Consider the following 20,636-nt stretch of genomic DNA (forward strand, 5'->3'; position numbering starts at 1 on the left):
GGGGGTGCCCAGCTATGGCCTCCCTAAGTGGAAGGAGGTCTGAGGTCACGGATGGAGCCCTCCACCCCTAGAGGCTTGACTTCTACCCATTACTTATGGGCCGTGTGACTTGAGGCACGTTTTTATCTTCTCTGAGCCTCAATCTCCCCAGCTGTAAAATAGGAATAATATCAACTGCCTCCTAGGATTTGTTGTGGGTGGTAATGAACGCTGTCAAGCTTTAACTAGGTCACCTGGGGGTTACTGCCCCCTCTCCAACGATGCCCACTCTGTGCAAGATGCATGGTCGGCCTCCCCCTTCCACAGGGAGGTAAACAAATGCTCAGATTGGTGAAGTCACTTTCCAAGACCAGAGAGTAAGTGTCAAAAGCTAACTGGAACCTGGCCTGCCAGCCCTTAGAGACTGCGCTCTCAAGACCGTGCAATTCCTCTTGTCCAGGGATGGGCACAGAGCCAACCCCTGATAAACGGGAACTTTTTAAATTATCTTTGATGGGAGAAATTTAACCTTTCGTACTTCCTCATACTTGCCCTCAGGCAGAGATTTCCCTCGCACAGGGGAAGAAAAGGGAACAAGGTAGTAGGAGTTTCCAGTTTTCCATCTGGCCATTTTGCACACAGCTTTGTGGAAACTTAAAGACTTCGGGCATAGATGGAGAGCCTCAACCCCAGCAGCCATGCCCATGGGCAGCTGACCTGGACATTCCCCCCTTGCCCTAACCATCAGCCCGATTAACAGAGGCTGGCAGCTCTGCCCTTCTCTACCCCTCAAATGACCCCAGTTTAGCCCAAGCACCGCCCCATCCCCTGCTCAGTCAGGTTAAGGGCATGGGCTCTTAGTATATTTGGGAGCAAATATGGACTCTGCTGCTTACTTTCTCTATTATCATGGGCAAGGGGCTTTCTCTTTGTGAGCCTCAGTTTCTTCAACTGCAAAATGGGGAGAATAGTCGAACTTAGTTCATCAGGTTATTGTGAGGTCTGATATCAGATATGACAGTTCACAGTAAGTGTCAGTCACTATTATTAGTACTATTGTTTGTTTGTTTGTTTGTTTTTTGGCTGCACTGCATGGCATGCAGGATCTTAGTTTCCCAACCAGGGATCAAACCCAAGCCCCCTGCAGTGGAAGTGCAGAGTCTTAACCACTGGACCACCAGGGGAGTCCCATAGTATTATACTATTGTTATTATCACTATTATTATCATTATTATTTCCTGTGCCTGTATTTCTCTATCTTCAGTGCTATTAGAGGTAAAGCCCATGGGCTCAGAGCCTGGCTCCCTGGGTTTTGAATCCCACCTTTGCAGTTTATTTGAGCAAGTGATGTCCTCTGTCTGAGTCTCAGTTTCCCCATTTGTAAAACAAGGGTAATAATAGTTCCCGCCTCAAAGCTGTCATAGGATAAATGAAAGACTGTGAGTGAAAGCATCAACAGTGGGCCTCATTATACCCACCCGAAAGAGGAAACTTCTCTCTCTGCAAATCCCCCACCTGGACCCTTTCCCCGTGCCCCCTCCCCAGAGGGCCCTTCCTTCTGTCTCTCCAAGAGGAGGCAAATTTCAAAGAAAAACCCACAGATGATGGGGCTGATAAATGTCAGACCCCCGTCCCCAGGAGGACTGCAGAGCCCCTGCAGCCTGCCGGGCTCAGCCAGGAAGCTCCGACCGGAGGGAAGAGCTGGTCTCAGGGCCACACAGCAAAGCCGGGCTGAGCCCTCACCTCTGCACGCCACACGTTGCAAAATCACGTCTTTGCCTCCAAGACGCTTTTAGAAAAGTTGAACGATAGTTGATTTACAATGTTGTGTTACTGTCTGGTGTCCAGCAGAGTGATTCATACACACACACACACACACACACACACACACACACACACACATGCATATACATATTTATGTATAATATATATACATACACATGCATATACATATATGTATAATATATAGACACTTGCATATACATATATGTGTATAATATACACACACATATACATATGTAGGTATAATATATATATACACACACATATACATATATATGTATAATATACACACGCATATACATATGTAGGTATAATATATATATACACACACATATACATATATATGTATAATATACACACGCATATACATATGTAGGTATAATATATATATACACACACATATACATATATATGTATAATATACACACGCATATACATATGTAGGTATAATATATATATACACACACATATACATATATATGTTTCCATTATAGGTTATTACAAGATACTGAATATAGTTTCCTGTGCTATACAGTAGGACCTTGTTGTTTTTCTCTTTTATACATAGTAGTGTTCATCTGTTAATCCCAAGCTCCTAATTTATCCCTCTCCCCCTGCTTTCCCCTTTGGTAACCATAAATCTGTTTTCTACATTTGTGAATCTGTTTCTGTTTTTTAATCAAAATATTCTAGTATCTCCCTTTTGCCTTAGATGCCCTTTAAGCATAAATTTCACATCCGTCCCCTGTCCTGATGCGTGCCCTGGCCTCTCAGGGCTGGCACATCCTCTCTCTGCCTGTCTCACTCCTGTCTCTGTTATGCTCCATTCCTGGCTCTCTGTCTCTGTCTCTCCCCGCCTTGACTCTTCCTGAATCTATTTCTCTCTGTGTGTCTTTGAAGAGTTTTCTTGCTCTTTATCCTTTGTCTCCCTCCCTCCTCTCTGCCTCTCTCTGTTTTTCCCTCTGGTGCAGTTTCTAGTGTTATTTTCACTCTATTTCTGTCTTTCTGATTCTCTCTGGTTCTGTGGTTCTGATTCCATCTCTCTGTACGTATGTCATTGCCTCTGCCTCTGTCTCCCTTCGTCAATCTCTTTTGTATTTGTGTTTATTTCTGTCTCTGTCTCTATTTCTGTGTGTCTCTTTCGTGCACATGTACACACACACACACACACACACACACACACACACACACACACACACCCGCCTCCCCCTGCGCCCCACCTGAAGGGAGCAGGTACTCACCTGAGAGCAGAATTCCTGCCCAGCGGTGGCGCCGTAGGTCAGCGGACCCCATGGGCTCACTTCAGGGCACCAAGCTGACTGTCTCCCCGGCTTGTGCACACAGATGCCGTCCTCACTCCAGCGGCGGCCCCTCCAGCTCCCCTCTCTTCCCCTCTGCCCTGCTGCAAACTCACAGGCACTTGGATGACAGTGGCTCCCGGTACAGACTTTGGCCCCGCCTCCGCCCTCCACCCAAGGGCTCACTTGTCTCCTCCCAGCACGGAGAGAACAGAAGCCCCGGTAGCCTGGGGTTTCCCCCAAGGTGGGGAAGGAGAAAGAAAACCCCGCCCTCTGGCCCTGGATCCCCTTGGGAATTATGCCCCGTGCCACCCCCAGCCCCCCTCCTCACTGTTTTTGCCAGGATGAGGGAGCAGCCGGGGGCAGGGGGTGCCAGGGTGGGACAGTTCAAGAATGTTAAAGGGACCAGGAACCAAGATGATGACTGTCAACAGCTCCAACAATGAAATCAATAATGGTGGCTCCTGGCTCTCAAGAGCTTAACAAAACAGTGCCAAGCTCACTACGAGCAGCCTGGAAATATTAAATGAGCTGAAGTGATGCTTGTGAAATGGAATCCTGGTCATAAACAAAGGCTCTGGAGTCCGAAGGGCAGGATGGCACAGAGCAAGCTGGGCGGGGAGAGCCCCAAGGGGTGCCTGACTCAGCCTGTGGGGAGGGGGCAGGGAAGGCTTCCTGGAGGAGGAGACATCTGAGCTGAGACCTGGAGGACATAAAAAAAGGCTCAGTATATGACAGTTAATTCTTCTTTTTTAGAAAAAAAAAAATCCCTTTGGGCAAGACAAGCCGTTGGGAGCATAAAAAAACACCAAGATTGAACGTAATCAACCAGGTCAGGGAACTACCTTTAATCCATTTTTTTTTTTACCTTTGTTCGTTCATTCATTCATTCATATAACAGATATTCCCCGAACTCTTCCTCTAGGCTGATTCCAGTGCCCTGCCCGCACAAACTCAAGGTCCAGCAGGGGAGACAGACCTGTCCCCAGTCAGCGATGACTCAAGAGTGGGCAGGGCTGGGGTGGGGGAACCCAGAGTGGGTGCCTGCCCCAACCTGAGGATCAGAGGTGGCTTTCCGGAGGAGGGGGCATCGGAGCTGAGATCTGGAGGATGCAGGGGTGAGCCAGGGGGCACCTCTGGAAGGCAGAAGGAGTGGCATATGAGAAGGTGCTGAGTTGAAGGCACAGAAGGAAATTCAAGTGGCTCCAGAAGAAAGGAAGTGAGAGGGTAGGTGGTTCAAGAGAAGGCTGAGAAAACTCTACAGTGATGATGCAGGGCATGAGGGGCAGCTTGGCATGGAGGAAAAGAGATCTCGGCTTGCCCAGCTGCCTTGAATTGCTGCCCCTGTTTGGATCTCATTCAGGTCACAGGCAGTCACCAAGTATCTGCTCCAACGAAGCATGAGGCTGAGCAAACCGGCTCTGGAGTCCAACTGCAGGGTTTGGAATCCTGGCTCCTCCACTTGCAAATCGTGTGGCCTTGGCCACCTCAATTCCCCTCTCTGGTGGCCACTCTCCTCAGCTATAAGATGGAGATGGTAACGGTCTTGCCTCTTCGAAAGCTGTGGCCTGAGTTCTCCATGCCCCAGCTGTGGTTTGTTTAGAAAGTTATGTCACCCCGTGTGTGTCAATGTTCTCATCTGCAGACTGGAGATAAACAACAATCTCCCCTCACAAGAAGCTTGTGAGGATCAAAGGAGTTAACGCTGGGAAAGTACCGGGAACAGCGCCTGGCACAGAGTAAGCGCTCAGTACATGCTAGTACACCCCTCTAGGTGTTCTGACTGTCGCGCGTTGTAAGACTCACAGCAGCCCCTGCGAGGAAGGTGTACACTCAGTCATTCAACACACACTTCCTGAGCGCCAACGCACCTGCTCTAGGCTCTGGGGAGAACGCAGGGGACAAAACAGACAGAAAATACTGCTCTGGTGGGTAAAGAGACAGTAAACAATAAACATAACAAGTACGTAAATTATGTGCGATATTAGAAGATGATACATGCTACGGAAAAATGAAAAGTGGAGTAGGGTAAGCGATAATATTATTCCATCTCATTTAAGAACACTGAAGCTTACAGAGCTGTGATGACTTGCTTGATTCAGGCCAGGGATTCTGGTCTACCTGGCTCTTAACCTCCGTGAGCGCCACCTTCCAAGGTCCCAATGTGGCTTCTGGAGACCTCCGGTCTCATCTCTTCTGTACACCCAGGTCCATCAACGCCTGTGACCACATTACCCCAGCACAGTCCCAAACTCCGTGGCTCCTGGGCTGAGGGCACCTGGTGTAGACAGGTCAGCATGCAAGGTCTCCACCATCCATCCTGTTCTTCCCGAAAAATCTGAGTCTTCTGATCACCCACCCACTCCTCAGCCAGGCTTCTCTCCCAACTACCTCTGCTCTGTCCCACCCGCCCTGGGGCGCCCTCTCCTCCTCCCCTCCGCCCCACCCAAGAGGACACAGCTGCCATTGGAGTGGGCTTCCTAAATCTGCCCCTTCATAAGGAACAAGGTTTTCTCTCCCTAAATCCCCACCTACCCACACCCCTCCCCATGGCAGGCTCTGTCTTTTCCTGCCCCTACAAGAAAGAAGGACTTTCCGTTTCCTTCCCGTAGCACAACTTCCACTTTCTTTCTAACAGGTAAAAATAAACCCAGGTCTTTCCCGCCTCCACACCCTCACCTAACAGTCTCAGCCGGGCAGGCTGGCTCACGGCTGTGTCTTCCCATGTGTGACTTCTGCTGACCTCCCGACCCATATTGCCTCCCTAGGGCTACCCCCTACCATTCACTCAGCAAAGATTTATTTGTCTCTACTAGTGCCAGGCACTATTTTAGGTGCTTATTGGGAGCTCAGCTCGGTGCTCTGTGATTACCTAGATGGGTGGGATGGGGGTGGCGGTGGGAGGGAGGTCCAAGAGGGAGGGGATATATGTATACATGTAGCTGATCATTTCGTTGTACAGCAGAAAATAACAACGTTGTAAAGCAACTATGCCCCGATAGAAATATCATAAAAAGAGATACAAATACTGTATCAAGTTCCCTGTATCAGTATCACAATGTTTTAAAACCGATCCTTCACTAGGAAGAAAAACAAGCCAATATCGGTTAAATTGAATAGAATGTGGGAACCTGTGAATTCTGAATAGACACTCCATGAAAACAGGTTAACACACGGTATTAGAAAGGGGAGGGATATTTACCGGTACAGCGTCCTGCAATCTCTCAGTTTTGATTACAAAAGCAGGCCTGATTTCATACAATATGCATCATTTGCCCAATTTTACGTTTGTCCTAATTAGATGGTAACATGTACTGCTTTTAGCAATAAAATATAGACCTCAGCTTTTAAAGAAATTACATTTTATGCAAGGATGGGGGAGGGATGGAGGGAGACAAACAATAAGCAAGATACATAATAAATAACTGAATTATCTGTGACGTTAGAAAGTGATGGGGCTCAGGGCAAGGGAGTCAGAGTGCTGGGCCGGGCATGCCGGATGCAGGACTAAATCGGGTGGTCTGAGCCGGCCTCATACAGTATGGAGAACAACTTGAAGGAGGCGAAAGGGTGAAACACACAGCCGTCTAGAGGTTCCTGGGAATTAATTAACTTCTGAAAAAATGGAGGCAGGGTCCCAAGGAACCATCCCCTGCTTCCTGCATTTAAATAACCATATGAGTTTCTCACTGCTGACGTAACAAATGATTACAGACTTAGTGGCTGGAAAGAACACAAATTCATGAGCTCACAGTTTTGAAGGTCAGAAGTCCAGGTTGGCACAGCTGGTTTCTCAGCTGAAATCAAGCCGTCGCCGGCTGGTCTCTTTTGTAGAGCCTGTGGGAAGAACCTGCTCCCAGGCTCACTCAGGTTGCTGGCAGAATCCAATTCCTTGGAGTTGCGAGACCAAGGTCCCCATTTCGCCAGTTATCAGCTGTGGGCCACTCTCAGCCCCTGAGGCTCTTCCCCCGTCCTTGCACATGAAGCCTGCGTCTCAGAGCCAGCAACACGCAACAAATCTCTCCCATGCTTGGAATCTCTCCACTTCCCTTTCTGCTGCACCTCTCCACTGTTTCCAGCTAGAGAAAATTCTCTGCTTTGAAGGGCTCGTGTCATTCATCTGGGCCCACCTGGGTAATCCAGGCTACTCTTCTCCCTGTCTTGAAGTCCGTAACCTCAATTACATCAGCAAAGTCCCTTTTGCTGTGTAACAGGTTCATAACATATTCACAGACTGGGGCATGGGCATCTCTTCTGCCTACCACAATGATGTGGTGTGAGGGCAGGATATCTACAGTTGAGGAAGCCATATTGAGACCATGAGGTAACAAGCTGGGGAGGATATTCAACAAACTGAGGATGGAGGGATGAATGGAAGGATTTCACTGAGGCCTGGGACACCTTGTAAAGTAACAGTTATGGGTTTTGCCACTGTGAGCCAGGTTATCTTTTGTTTGCAGTGGAAGGCATCCTAACTGGTACCCTGTCCAGTCACCATTGGAAATGTTTATTGGAATTGCTTACCTTGTGATGAAAACCCTGATCATTTAGAAGCCTAGAGTTTATGGGGCTTGTGCCCTTTGTCCTAGAGGATACCAAAACTTGTAAAACTTACTTTGAGAAGAAGCCTACTCAAAATGATTACTCTGTTTAAAAAGAGATTGCTGTCTAGCTCTCATCTATTCTATATGAAGAAACTGAGGCCCAGAGGGGAGAGTGAAGTTTTTCTCCAGGGTCATACAGCTGAGTCTTCTTGGAGCACCCAGGAAATTCAGTTTTGTACCACTGACTTTTTGTGCCCACTGTGTAGGAAAAGCAGGAGCAGTATAAATGAGAAAAGGAAGGATGCGGTATAAGAGGACCCAGGGGATATACAAGAATTCATCCCAGGTGACAAAAGCCCAGAAATGGTGGAGCAGGGACTTGAACCCAGGTCTCTCTGCATGTGCGGCAGCTTGGCATATGAGGTCAAGTGCAGATCCTGGGTGACCCTGGGCAAGTCTCTGATTCTGTGAGCCTCCATTTTAACTGGAAAGAATAATATGCACAGCTTCTTCCTAAAGCTGTTGGAAGGCTTTCATGAGTAAACCCAGAACTATGACTGGTGAAGTTAGCTCTTTGTAATTTAGCAATATTTATGATTAACAATGATATAATATTATAATAGCTAGAAGTTAGGGGGCACTATATAAGTGTTAGTTATAATTTGACATGTTTACTTTAACAATGTTATTAATAATAATAGATTTCGTGACCATTTACCACATGCAGACACTGGCTAAGCCCCAGTGTTGCTAGTGGACTGTCAAGACAATCCTATGGATACGTTTGTCCCCATTTCACAGATGAGGAAACTGAGGCAGGAGAAGTTGGGTCACTTTTCCAAGATCACCACTGCTAGAAGGTGGTGTCAGGGGGTTTGAACTCACTTCTGCTAACTGGGGAGCCCAAGAGCTAATCACTACACCAAACTCGGGACAAGTGAGAAGTGCCCCACCCCCAGCCCCAGTCCTGGTCTCCAGGTTCTGGGGCATATTCCTCCCCTGCAGACCAGCTGCAGTCGATACCCCAGCTCCCTGCCCACACAGCTCCCAGAACTGCAGCCCCCTCTGAACTCCCCAGACACTCAGTCCCAGCTCCGTGACCACTGAAGAGCCCAGAGCTGATACCTGTGACCTCATGACCCCGACGAAGTAGCCGGCCGTCCCTGTGAGTACCACGCCGATCAGGACACCCAATGTGATCCCCACGATGCCCCCACCAGGAATGGCGGTCCTGAGCAAGGCCGGCTGCAGGTCATTCTCTGGAGCCTCTGCAGGAGAGAGAAACAGAGAGAGAGAGACAAAGACAGACAGAGAGACACATAGAGAGAGACAGAGAGAGACAGAGAGAGAGAGGGAGAGAGATTGAGAGAGAGAGCAGGTACAAGAGCGAGTTCAGGTCCTCTGAGCTGGGCATGCCCTTTGTGTGCCCTTCCCCCGCCACCCCCATTTTACAGACTGGAAAACTGAGGCCCAGAGAAGGACCGGATAACAGTTATAATAGTCATGGCTAATAGTGATAATGACCAGTAAACTATATGATCTCATTTATTGCTCAACATAACTCTGTAAGATAGGCTTTGTTAATATCCCCATTTTTCAGAAGGAGAAACTGAGGCACATAAAGGTTAAACTACCTAAGCAAGATCGCACGTGTGGTAGAGTTATAACTTGAAACATACTGATGCCAGAACCCATACTCTGAACCCCTCCATTATTCAGCTTCTGGGGATCATATTTATCTATTCCCCAATCAACAGACATCTATTAAGCACCTACTGTATGCAAGGTACTGTTTTAGGTACTGGAGATATAGCAGGGAACAAGGCAGACAGAAATCCCTGCCGTCCTGGAGCTTACACTTTAGGAGGGAAATGAGACAGAAAACACACAATGGGGCAAATAAGTATCATTAAACTCATGCCACTGTGATAAATAAGCAGAATGGGATGCTCTGTGAGGCTCTTACAGGAGGAGAGATCTAACCTGGGGTAATCAGGGAATGCTTCCTGGAGGTAATGACATTTAAGCTGAGATCCAAAGGTCAAATCCAAGATCGGTTGGTCAAAGGGTGAGTCTTCTGGGCAGAGTGACTGGCATTCATTCATTCAGCAAACTGTTCTAGTCACTGAGGACACAGCCGGCAACAAGACAAACATGGTCTTTGCCCTCATGGATCTGACCATCTAACAGGGAGACTGATGATAAAAAAAATCAGTCTGACTGAGTGAAGTCAGAAAGAGGACAAATACCATATGATATCACTTATATGTGGAATCTTAAAAAATGGTACAAATGAACTGAGTTACAAAACAGAAGCAGAGTTAAAGATGTAAAAACCAATCTTATGGTGACCAGGGGGGAGGGGAAGAGGGATAAATGGGAGATTGGGATCGACATATACACACTACTATATAGAAAATAGATAAATAATAAGGATCTACCGTATAGAGTTCCCTGTATAGCACAGGGAACTCTACTCAATACTCTGTAATGACCTATATGGGAAAAGAATCTAAAAAAGAGTAGATATATGTATACGTATGGCTGATTCACTTTGCTGTACAGCAGAAACTAACACAACATTGTAAATCAACTATACGCCATTAAAAAAAATTTTTTTAAGTAAAATACTAAGAAAAAAATCAGTATGATAATTAAGTAAACCATCTACTGTGTTAGAAGGAGATAAGATCAGGGGTCAGAGAAAGGAACCACAGAGCAGAAGAGACAAGGAGAAGCAGGAGAGTGGGCTAGTTTAGAATCTGAAATAGGTTAGTGGAGGTAGATGTCACTAAAGAAGAACATCTGAGCAAAGACCTGAACACAGGGAGGGAACCATGCTGATGTCACCTAGGGGAAGAGAAATCCTGAGGCAAGAGTATGTCAGGCGTGTCTGAGGAACCACAAAGTGGCTGGTGTGGCTGAGAGCAAGTGAGAGGAGAGTCACAAGAGTTGAGTTTAGAGGTGTGAAGAGCAAACTATAGGAGGCGAGAGTGGAAACTGGGAGAACAATGAGGAGGTGACTGCCGTGGGCCACGCAGCAGATGGTGGTGGCTTCACCAGGGTGGAGGCCACGGAGGAGGTGAAAAATGGTTCTGGATATATTTTCAAGGCAGAGCCAGTGGGAGAGAAGTTGGAGTCCATATATGACCTGAACATCTGCAAGGCTGGAGTTTCCATCCGATGAGATGGAGAAGAAGTGGGTAGAGTGGGTTTTGAGGAGTGTGAGGGGTGCAGATTGGGCTGCGCTGAATTGGAGACTCCTATCAGACCTCCAAGTGGAGGTGTCAAGCAGACAACTGGAGATATGAGCCAGGAGTTCACCGAGAGGACCAGGCTGGATATATACATGGAGGACTCACCGGCATATGGGTGGTGTTTAAAGCCGTGAGCCTGGACCGGATCTATTAGCAGGGGAGCAATAGAGATGAGAAGTGACATGATGAGGCAAGAGGAGAACACAGCAGGCTCCAACCAGAGGAGTTCAGAGCAGAGGCCTGAGTGGAGTCACAGGCTGCCCAGGCCTGCAGAACCAGACCACATCAGGCTCTGGTGGTCACCTGAGTGTTCTGAATGTGTCCTAAGAGCAATGGGAACATATGTAAGGGCTCTAAGCAGGAGAGCAAGGCCACCGACTTGCACTTTCAAAAGCTCACTCTGGGGCTTCCCTGGTGGCGCAGCGGTTGGGAGTCCGCCTGCCGATGCAGGGGACGCGGGTTCGTGCCCCGGTCCGGGAGGATCCCACGTGTCGCGGAGCGGCTGGGCCCGTGAGCCGTGGCCGCTGACCCTGCGCGTCCGGAGCCTGTGCTCCGCAACGGGAGAGGCCACAGCGGTGAGAGGCCCGCGTACCACAAAAAAAAAAGCTCACTCTGTATAGGTGATTCACTTTGCTGTATAGCAGAAACTAACACAACATTGTAAAGCAACTACACTCCAATAAAAATTAATTTAAAAAAAGAACTTGAGAGAGAACTTAAAGCTAAACAAAAATCAATTATTACCTAGAAAAAAATAAAAAAATAAGAGCTCACTCTGGCTGCAGAGTTGATGTTGGGCAGGGCAGGACGACGGCACCATGGAAAAGGGAGACCAGTGAGGAAGAGGCTATTGTAGGTGTCCAGGTGACACATGTGACCTGTGTAGCTTGGACTAAGGTGGCCACTGTGGGAAGGAGTGATGAGCATGGCTTCCCAAGAGCATGAAAGATAGAGTCTAGAGCCAGAATTCCAACCCCAGCCTCACCATTCACGGGCTCGGTGGCCTTGGCAGGTCACTTCACCTCTGTGAAGTCAGTTTTCTCCATCTGTAAAGTGGAGGTAACGATGGTACCCCCCCCGACGGAGTGGTGAGGAGGAGTAAATGAGCTCATATGTACAAGGCATTTAGGAGGGAGCCTGGGACCTTTGTGCTTTTGTGATTCTTGTATGGATGAATCCAGGGGATGTTAGAACATCAAGAACAGAGAAGGGGCTTCCCTGGTGGCGCAGTGGTCGAGAGTCCGCCTGCCGATGCAGGGGACACGGGTTCGTGCCCCGGTCCGGGAGGATCCCACATGCCGCGGAGCGGCTAGGCCCGTGAGCCATGGCCGCTGAGCCTGCGCGTCCGGAGCCTGTGCTCCGCAATGGAAGAGGCCACAACAGTGAGAGGCCTGCGTACAGCAAAAAAAAAAAAAAAGAACAGAGAAGGAATAGGTTGCGGAGAAGACCGGTTTGTACCACGTTGGTCTCATGGATGCCTGTGAGATGTCTTAGCAATGAGCAAACAGCCATTATCTTTGAATGACCTGGAGCTAATGATGGCTGGTGCAGGAAGCAGCAGCTTCCTTGAGGCAGGCTGGGGTGCAATCCCAGCTCCTCTACTTCCCAAGTGCATCCTGTAAGACCAACACACCCTGCAGTCATTGTCCCCAGGACGGCCCTCTGGTGGGTTGCTTGCTAAGGTGTCCCCATTAGGCTCTTCCCTGAATACATGCCCTTTGCAATGTGACTTTTCAGCTCCTCCTACCTCTTGAATGATCTGGTCATGTGATTTACTTTGACCAATAGAATGGGAAGAAGGAGTTTTATGCAAATTCTGAGCACAGACCTCAAAACTGGAGGCTTCTGCTTTCACCTTAGATTAGTATTATTCTCCTCCTCCTCCTTCTTTGCCCTCTTCCCTCCCTCCCCTCCTTCTTCTCCCTGCCCCTCCTTTTTCTTCTCCTTCTCCTTATCCTCCACCTCCTCCTCCCTCCCTCCCCTTCTCCCTCCCTCCCTCCATACCCGCCCCCCGCCCCATCTCTCTGTCTGTCTGTCTCTCTCTTTCTCTTTCTCTCTCCAACCCCTGACTATTCATGAGAATAAGCCCAGGCTAGCCTGCTGGAGGATGAGATACCAAGAGCCTAGGCCATCCTATACCAGCCAGCCCCCAAACGTGAAAGAGCCCAGCCAAGATCAGCAGAGCCACCTACCCAACCCAGGGCTGACCACAGAGGCTTGAGTGATCCAGTCAAGTCCAGGAGAATCACCCACAGATTTGTGAGTCATAATCAAAGTTTACTGTCTTGAGCCACTGAGTTTGGGGGGAGGGGTTATACAGCTTTATTGAGATAGTGTATGGCTGACACAAACCCCAACACCACCTGTATAAGGGCAAGAGAGCCTGAGCCACCGTCACCATGACATCTCCACACCCACCTGAGATCCGGATCTTTCCATTGGCTAAGCTGCAAAGGTGAGTGATGCTGTTGGAGGCTTCACAGGTATACCTGCCCTCCTGGCCCAGGGAGACCTCAGGGATGACCAGGTGCTGAGTGGCAGGGCCTGGCTTCCCATCGACCTCCCAATGCTACTGGGCAGGGGGCTTTGAGCCAGCAAAGCAGGACAGGGTGAGGGCTGGCCAACCCTGTCCTCTGGGTCTGGAGGGTTGACCACGGGAGGGTCTGGGCCATCTGCAGAGAACTGAGAGGGTCAGGCCACCGGGAAGAGGAAGGTCTGTCTCATCAGAGCCTGTGGGGCCATTGACCCCCAGGACACTTTTTCATCCCCATCCAGTGGACAACAGCATTTGAGACCTGATCGTCCCTTTTCTGCCTGCTTTCCTCTTGCTTTTCTGTACTTTATTCTCCCCCAAGCAGCCAGAGGGACCCTGTTCAGTCCCTACCCAAACCTAAGGCACATGTCATCCCTCCTCTGCACAAAGCCCTTCCTTGTCTCCCATGTCACACAGAGTAAAAGCCAAAGCCTTCACCAACGGCCCACAGGCCCCGTGCTATCTGCCCCTATTAGCTCTTTTGCAGGAAGGCAGACCTCGTCTCTTTCACTCTCCCCCTTCACTCTACTTCATTCACCCTTGACCCCCTTCCTGCTCCTCAAACGCACCAAGCACACGCCCACCTCCAGGCCTTGGAATTTGCAATCTCCTCTCCCCCCAAATATCCACATGGCATGCTCCCTCATTTCCTCCAGGTCTTCTCTTCAAAAGACTTTTCTGACCACTCTCTGCCACTCTCTCTTCTCTCACTTCGGTTCGTCCTTGCACCAATCACCACCCGACATTGTAGCTTTATTTGCTTATTTGTTTATTGTCTTCCTCCTCCCACTAGCGTGTCAGTGCCGTGGAGCATGGGCCTCTGTCTGTTGTGGTCAGTGCTGTGGCCCCGGCACCCGGCACCGTGCCCGCCACACCGTATCCCAAGCCCACCCCCCCGGCTGCTCAGATAGCACTCTTCACTCCCTGCCCCTGACCACCCCCTGTCAATCCCTCTGTGGGCTCCTCTTCCTCCGCTGGAGCCCTGAGTCCGGTGGGCCCCAGGACTCACACTCCTTGGCTTTCTACTCTTCTCATTTTATACACCCCCGCTCAAGACAATCTCATGCACTCTTAAGGCTTAAATCACCACCCCCAGGGGCTTCCCTGGTGGCGCAGTGGTTGAGAATCCGCCCGCCGATGCAGGGGACGCGGGTTCGAGCCCCAGTCCGGGAAGATCCCACGTGCCGCGGAGCAACTGGGCCCGTGAGCCACAGCTACTGAGCCTGCGCGTCTGGAGCCTGTTCTCCGCGACAAGAGAGGCCGCGACAGTGAGAGGCCCGCGCGCCGCGATGAAGAGTGGCCCCCGCTCGCCGCAGCTAGAGGAAGCCCTCGCACAGAAACGAAGACCCAACGCAGCAAAAAAAAAAAATTTTCAATAAATAAATAAATAAATAAAAATAAAATTAAAAAAAAAATCACCACCCCCAGTGTGTTGAGTCCCAAACTGACTTCTCCAGTCAACTCCTCTTTCTAAGCTTCACACTCATCTACCTGTTGGATGCTGGATGTCTCCGTAGCACCCCAAGCTCACCAGGTCCAACGCTGAACTTGGTTTCTGTATTAACCATGTCTTTTATTTTTTTTATATTCTGATGCTTTGACATCTTGGAGCTTTTGGGGGGTGGGGGAGGACTTGAATCCTGGGAGGACTGCCCCTTCCCAGGGCTAGCCAATTCCTAGAGATATTAAATAACTTACTCACGAGCAAGTTTTTCAAATGCAAACCAACCAAACCAGGGCCCACACCTGAATCACCTCCTTTATCATCTGTCACACTCCAGGCTACTATCTACCGGCCCTAACCACCCTGGGGCAGGTCCCAGACAACGAGGGACAGCCTCTATGCCCCCAGAACCCACTGAGATTACTCAAACGAGCCAATCCTAAACCTGCTTACTCTGTCTCCCCCACTTCTTCCTACAGAAACCGCAGCAAAGAATGTTGCTCACAGCTCCATCTGTCTCCTGGCTGACCCTGGTGCTTCCCCATGTAGCCCCCATGGTGTAGTGTGCCCCCTCCTTTGGTGAACTGTGACAAACTATCTTTTCAATGGCAATTGTCTCCAGATCTGTTGGCCTTACTGAACCTCAAATTTCCAAATGAACATACTATATTTTAAAACAGTGTCTTCCCTCAAAAGCTGCTTCTCCTTCTGGCTTCCCATCTCAGAAGGTGGCACCGCTCTCTATCCCATCACTAAGGCCAGAGATGGAGAAGTCTCATCAGTCCTCCCTCCCTTGTGCCTCAGGATGCATCACCTCCATCCCCTCCCTGTGGTCCTCGCCCTGGTTCATTCTTTATCATCTAACCTCCTGATTGTTACTGAACCTCCGGAATGGCCTTTTCATTTCCCCCAATCCATCTTCACCATGACAGGCTAGAGAATATTTAAATGCAAATATTAAAATGCAAATCCGAACATGTCACTCCTCTATTTAAAACCCTTCCAAAGCTCTCCGGTGCCTTTAGGGGTAAGAACAAATCATTGGCAAGGACTTCAAGACCTTGCATGATACAACCCTGAGTCTCCAGACTCATCTTTCACTCTATTCGCTTCCACTCCTATTTTTCTGCATTTCCATGATCCGTCTTGCTACTTTGTGCCTCTGGACCTTTGCACGAGCTGCTCTCTCCACCTAGAACATTATTATCCCTAACCTTGTCACCTGGTTCTTCCAGATTCATCTTTCAGGTCTTCTTTTCCAGGAATCCTTCCTTGACCGCCAGGCTTGTTCAAGCACCCCTGCTGGGTTTCCTCCAGCCTCCTAGATTCCCCCATATCAGCCCTGCCCACTCTGGGCCGCCACTGTCTTGGGACAGGTCTGTCTCCTCCACTGGACTAGAAACCCCAGGAGGACAGGACCAGGGATCTGCTTTGTTTCCTGTTGCACACTTCCAGACCTAACACAGTGCTTTGGTGCACAGTCAGCCTCTAAATATTTTCAATTTATTGAATAATTAAGAGTCAGTTATTAGCAATGACAACAGCCATCATTTACGATGCTCCTACAATATGCCAGATACATTTTCAGGTACTGTAAATGCTTTCATTCATTTGACTCTCCACCAAATCCTAGAGCGTAGGTTTCATCATTCCCATTTTAACAACAGGGAAACTGAAGCTCCGAGTACAAAAACCACTTCCCGAGGGCCACACGCTCCTTAATTCATACATTTAACACATATTTACCGAGGACCTACTTGGGTGCTGAAAAGAGATCCATGAGCTGATCTCCCATCCCGTGGAGTTTGTGTAAATGCCCAGCTGGATCCGCTGCTGGGAAGTCGGTAACATGTCTCATAATGGGACGGGGTACCTCTGGCCTGGAGAGACTTAAACAGGACCCCCAACCAATATGAGGCCTTTATGCAAATAATAAAATTGCCCTGCCTTAGGGCACACACCACCAACTTGGCCAACAGAACCAGCTGGACTTCAGCCCCTGCTTCACTCCAGCCCCAGCTTCCCTCCTCAGCCACAGCTCTGTGGTACCCCCACCCGTCCTTCAGCAAGGCCCTCAACTCACAAATGACTTGACGAGAATGGGATTGCTGATGTTGCTGGTGCCTCAGTTCCAGCTCTCACACTGGGAGAGCCCCATGCTGTTCCTCGTGATGTTCTGCAGAGTCAGTGTCCTATCGTCTGAGGACAGCTCCCTGCAGCCTCCAGCGAAGAGATTCTGGCCGCTGACTTACCACTGGAGGGCCACAGTGCTCCCTGGGGGGAAGCACTGCAGGCTGATGGATTCCACATGCTCCACTGGGGCTAAGTTATTGGCTGTGACACTGGGCTGGGGAAGTGTCTCTATAGGAAAATTAGGAAGAGGTAGAAATGTTGAGTCCTGACAGATCCTAGGCTAATCTGTCCACCCAATCACCTGTCCATACACCTGTCCATAAGTTCATCTATTTACCCACCAGCTCGGCCATTCATACATCTATCCACCCAGTGGTTCACCCTTCCTTCCTTCCTTCCTTCCTCCCTCCCTCCCTTCCATGCTACCCATAAATCCACTGTCCCACTGAGGCAAGAAAGAAACGACTTGAAACCATGTACAAGCCCCTGTGTCCTTGTCCTCTGAAGTAAAAGGCTGACTCAAGAGTTAATGATTGGGGGGACTTCCCTGGTGGCGCAGTGGTTGCGCGTCCGCCTGCCGATGCAGGGGAACCGGGTTCGCGCCCCGGTCCGGGAAGATCCCACATGCCGCGGAGCGGCTGGGCCCGTGAGCCGCGGCCGCTGAGCCTGCGCGTCCGGAGCCTGTGCTCCGCAACGGGAGAGGCCACAGCAGAGGGAGGCCCGCATACCACAAAAAAAAAAAAAAAAAAAAAAAGAGTTAATGATTGGGGGGACTTCCCTGGTGGCACAGCGGTTAAGAATCCGCCTGCCGATCCAGGGGACACGGGTTCAGTCCCTGGTCCGGGAAGATCCCACATGCCGTGGAGCAACTAAGCCCATGTGCGACAACTACGAAGCCTGCGCTCTAGAGCCCGCGTGACGCAACTACTGAGCCCGCGCGCCACAACTACTGAAGCCCACGCGCCACAACTACTGAAGCCCACACGCCTACAGCCCGTGCTCCGCAACAAGAGAAGCCACCACAATGAGAAGCCCACGCACCACAACGAAGAGTAGCCCCTGCTCGCGGCAGCTAGAGAAAGCCCCATCAACAAAGACGCAAGCAGCTAAAAAAAAAAAAAAAAATGTTAATGATTGAGAAATGTGAGGATGTAGAAACAAAGAATAGCTGTTGGCTGGGGAACTGGTAACAAATTAGACTCTAAACAAGCCACACTGCAGAATCAGCAAACTCCCAGTTCCCTGAAAGAGATAAAGGCCTGACACACATTCCTACGTTGTTGTTACAGGAAGCAGACTCCACCAGATGAAAACGGCCGTCCGCAAGCACGTAGACCCCAGACTGGTTGAAACCAGAAGGGTGATGATGCTTGAGGCTTCACCTTGCGAGCTGAGCTGCTCATGCCCTGCTCCTTGAACACTAGAAAACTCCTCACTACTGTTGCTGAAATCTCGGCTTCTCTGTGCACTGATGCCGAACAGAAGTACGGAGACAGAGATTTTGGAGGAAGAAAGAGATGGCTTTATTTTTCTGCCAGGCAGAAGGGAAGACACAGCAGGCTAGCGCCTCAAGACCTGTGCCCCCCTCCACTCTGGGAATCGGAGAAGATTTTATACGCGGGGCTCGAAGTCAGGGGTGTATGATAAGGATCAAAGTAGTGAAGGTCTTGCATTCTTCTGCTTCTTGCATTATTTCAAAACAGTCACAGCTGGCGTCAGGCAGCCCGGTAATTGGGTCCGTTTGTGTCTGTGTTATAGGTCTGCGACCCTTTTTTCTGAAATGCAAATGCTACAAGGGATGACTTGCTACAAGAGCGTGCAGGATGTAATTCACATAGTGTTAAAGAGTAATAGGTTAGCTTTGTGAAGCACAAATCTAGTTGCGGACACTACAGATTAGTAACAGTTAAAAAAAAAACTAGGAGTGATGAACTCTTTCAGGCCCGGTTATGTTTCTTCTCTAGCCTGTTCACTGCTCCCTTTATCTTCCTTGTTCTCAGGGGAGGGAAAACTTCATTTCTATTTTTGCTGCAACACTACCTCCTCCAGGGTGGGACACACAGTTTTGAGGGCATTAGCCCACTGTGGCCCCCTCTGCCTGGCAAAGCAAATACAGCTACTCTTTTCTACTTCACCCCAAACTCTTGTCTCCGCGTTTCTATTCGTCACCAGCGAACAGAGGCCGGGTTCTGGCAACAGACTGGGCCCAAGGACAGTCTCCTCATGTATAGGCACTAGACAAAAAACCAAAAGCACCTCCTTGCTTTGCACTGAATGAGACCATGAAGCATGGACGGGATGGCGTCAGCAACAAGAACGTAAATTAGACTTTGATTAAACTTTGTGACACCTGAATAGGGAACCGTGACCATAAAAACCTGCAGAGCATGGCCCAGCATGCACAATAAAAATGCACAGGCTGCAAATGACCACTCTACAACCTTCCACGTGCGGAGCTTGACTAGTAAGGAAAAATTGAAGGGGAAATGGCTCTTAGAGCTCACATGCAGGGGCTTCAGGAGCCAGACCCCCAATAGTGGAAGCTGATGTAACCAGGTCCAATCAAGATCCCACCCCATCCTCCCAACAATGAATATCCCACCCCTAACTGAAAACACCTCCACCCATTCAAAGAACTAAAATGAAATAAAAAGGGGGGTCAGAAAGCCCCTTGGGTGCTCCTCACAGGGGAGGGAGGAGCCCGCATTCTTCTCTAAGTGCGTGCTTTCGCTACTTAATTAACTGCTTCTTTGTTTCTCTCTATGCCTCTGCCTGGAGGCGTTTTTCCTTTGCGCTCCTCAGCCAAATTCTTCTGGAAGAGTAGAACAAAAACCTGGACATTTAATTCAGCCTGCGCCGCATCACCATCTATCTACCTGCTCAGCCGTCCATACATGCTCTTATCCATCTGTTGCCAGAGTTGCCACCAGACCCTCGCTCAAAACCCACCTACCCCTCCCTTGAACAGGAACTAACATAATATCTTTAAGTCACTGGGTCTGGACACAAAGAAAGGAAGCTATAGGAAGAGAAAATCAAAAACCAGATAGAACCAAATAAATTCATCTAAGCGATGTTATTATTTGCAAAGCAGAAGTAAAGTCACAGATGTAGAGAACAAACTTATGGTTACCAAGGGGGGAGGGGTTGGGATAAAGTGGGAGATTGGGATTGACATATATACACTACTATGTATATAATAGAGAACTAATGAGAACCTACTTATAGCACAGGGAACTCTACTCGATGCTCTGTGGTGACCTAAATGGGAAGGAAATCTAAAAATGAGTGGGTATATGTATATGTATAACTGATTCACTTTGCTGTACAGCAGAAACTAACACAACGTTGTAAAGCAACTAGACTCCAATAAAAATTTAAAAAAACAAAAACACAGAACCGGATGAAAGTAAGATAGTGCGGAGTCTGACCTCCAACAGACCCGAGTCTCATTCTACGCTGATTTTACTACATTAGCAAACTAAATGACACACCTACCCCAACGGCCATGACCAGAAGGCATAGATCAAAAAGGGACAGCAACCCAAGTGTCCATCAACAGATGAATGGATAAAGAAGATGTGGCACCTATATACAATGGAATATTACTCAGCCATAAAAAGAAATGAAACTGAGTTATTTGTAATGAGGTGGGTAGACCTGGAG

General features: G+C 49.0%; 1 pseudogene; it reads right to left on the bottom strand.

Annotated features, from left to right (window-relative positions):
- LOC114484126 (carcinoembryonic antigen-related cell adhesion molecule 5-like) overlaps positions 1 to 20,636 on the bottom strand; it is a 42,526-nt pseudogene that overhangs the window by 18,196 nt on the left and 3,694 nt on the right.

The sequence above is a fragment of the Physeter macrocephalus genome, chromosome 17 (assembly GCF_002837175.3).
Source record: "Physeter macrocephalus isolate SW-GA chromosome 17, ASM283717v5, whole genome shotgun sequence".
In the NCBI taxonomy this organism is placed as follows: Eukaryota; Metazoa; Chordata; class Mammalia; order Artiodactyla; family Physeteridae; genus Physeter; species Physeter macrocephalus.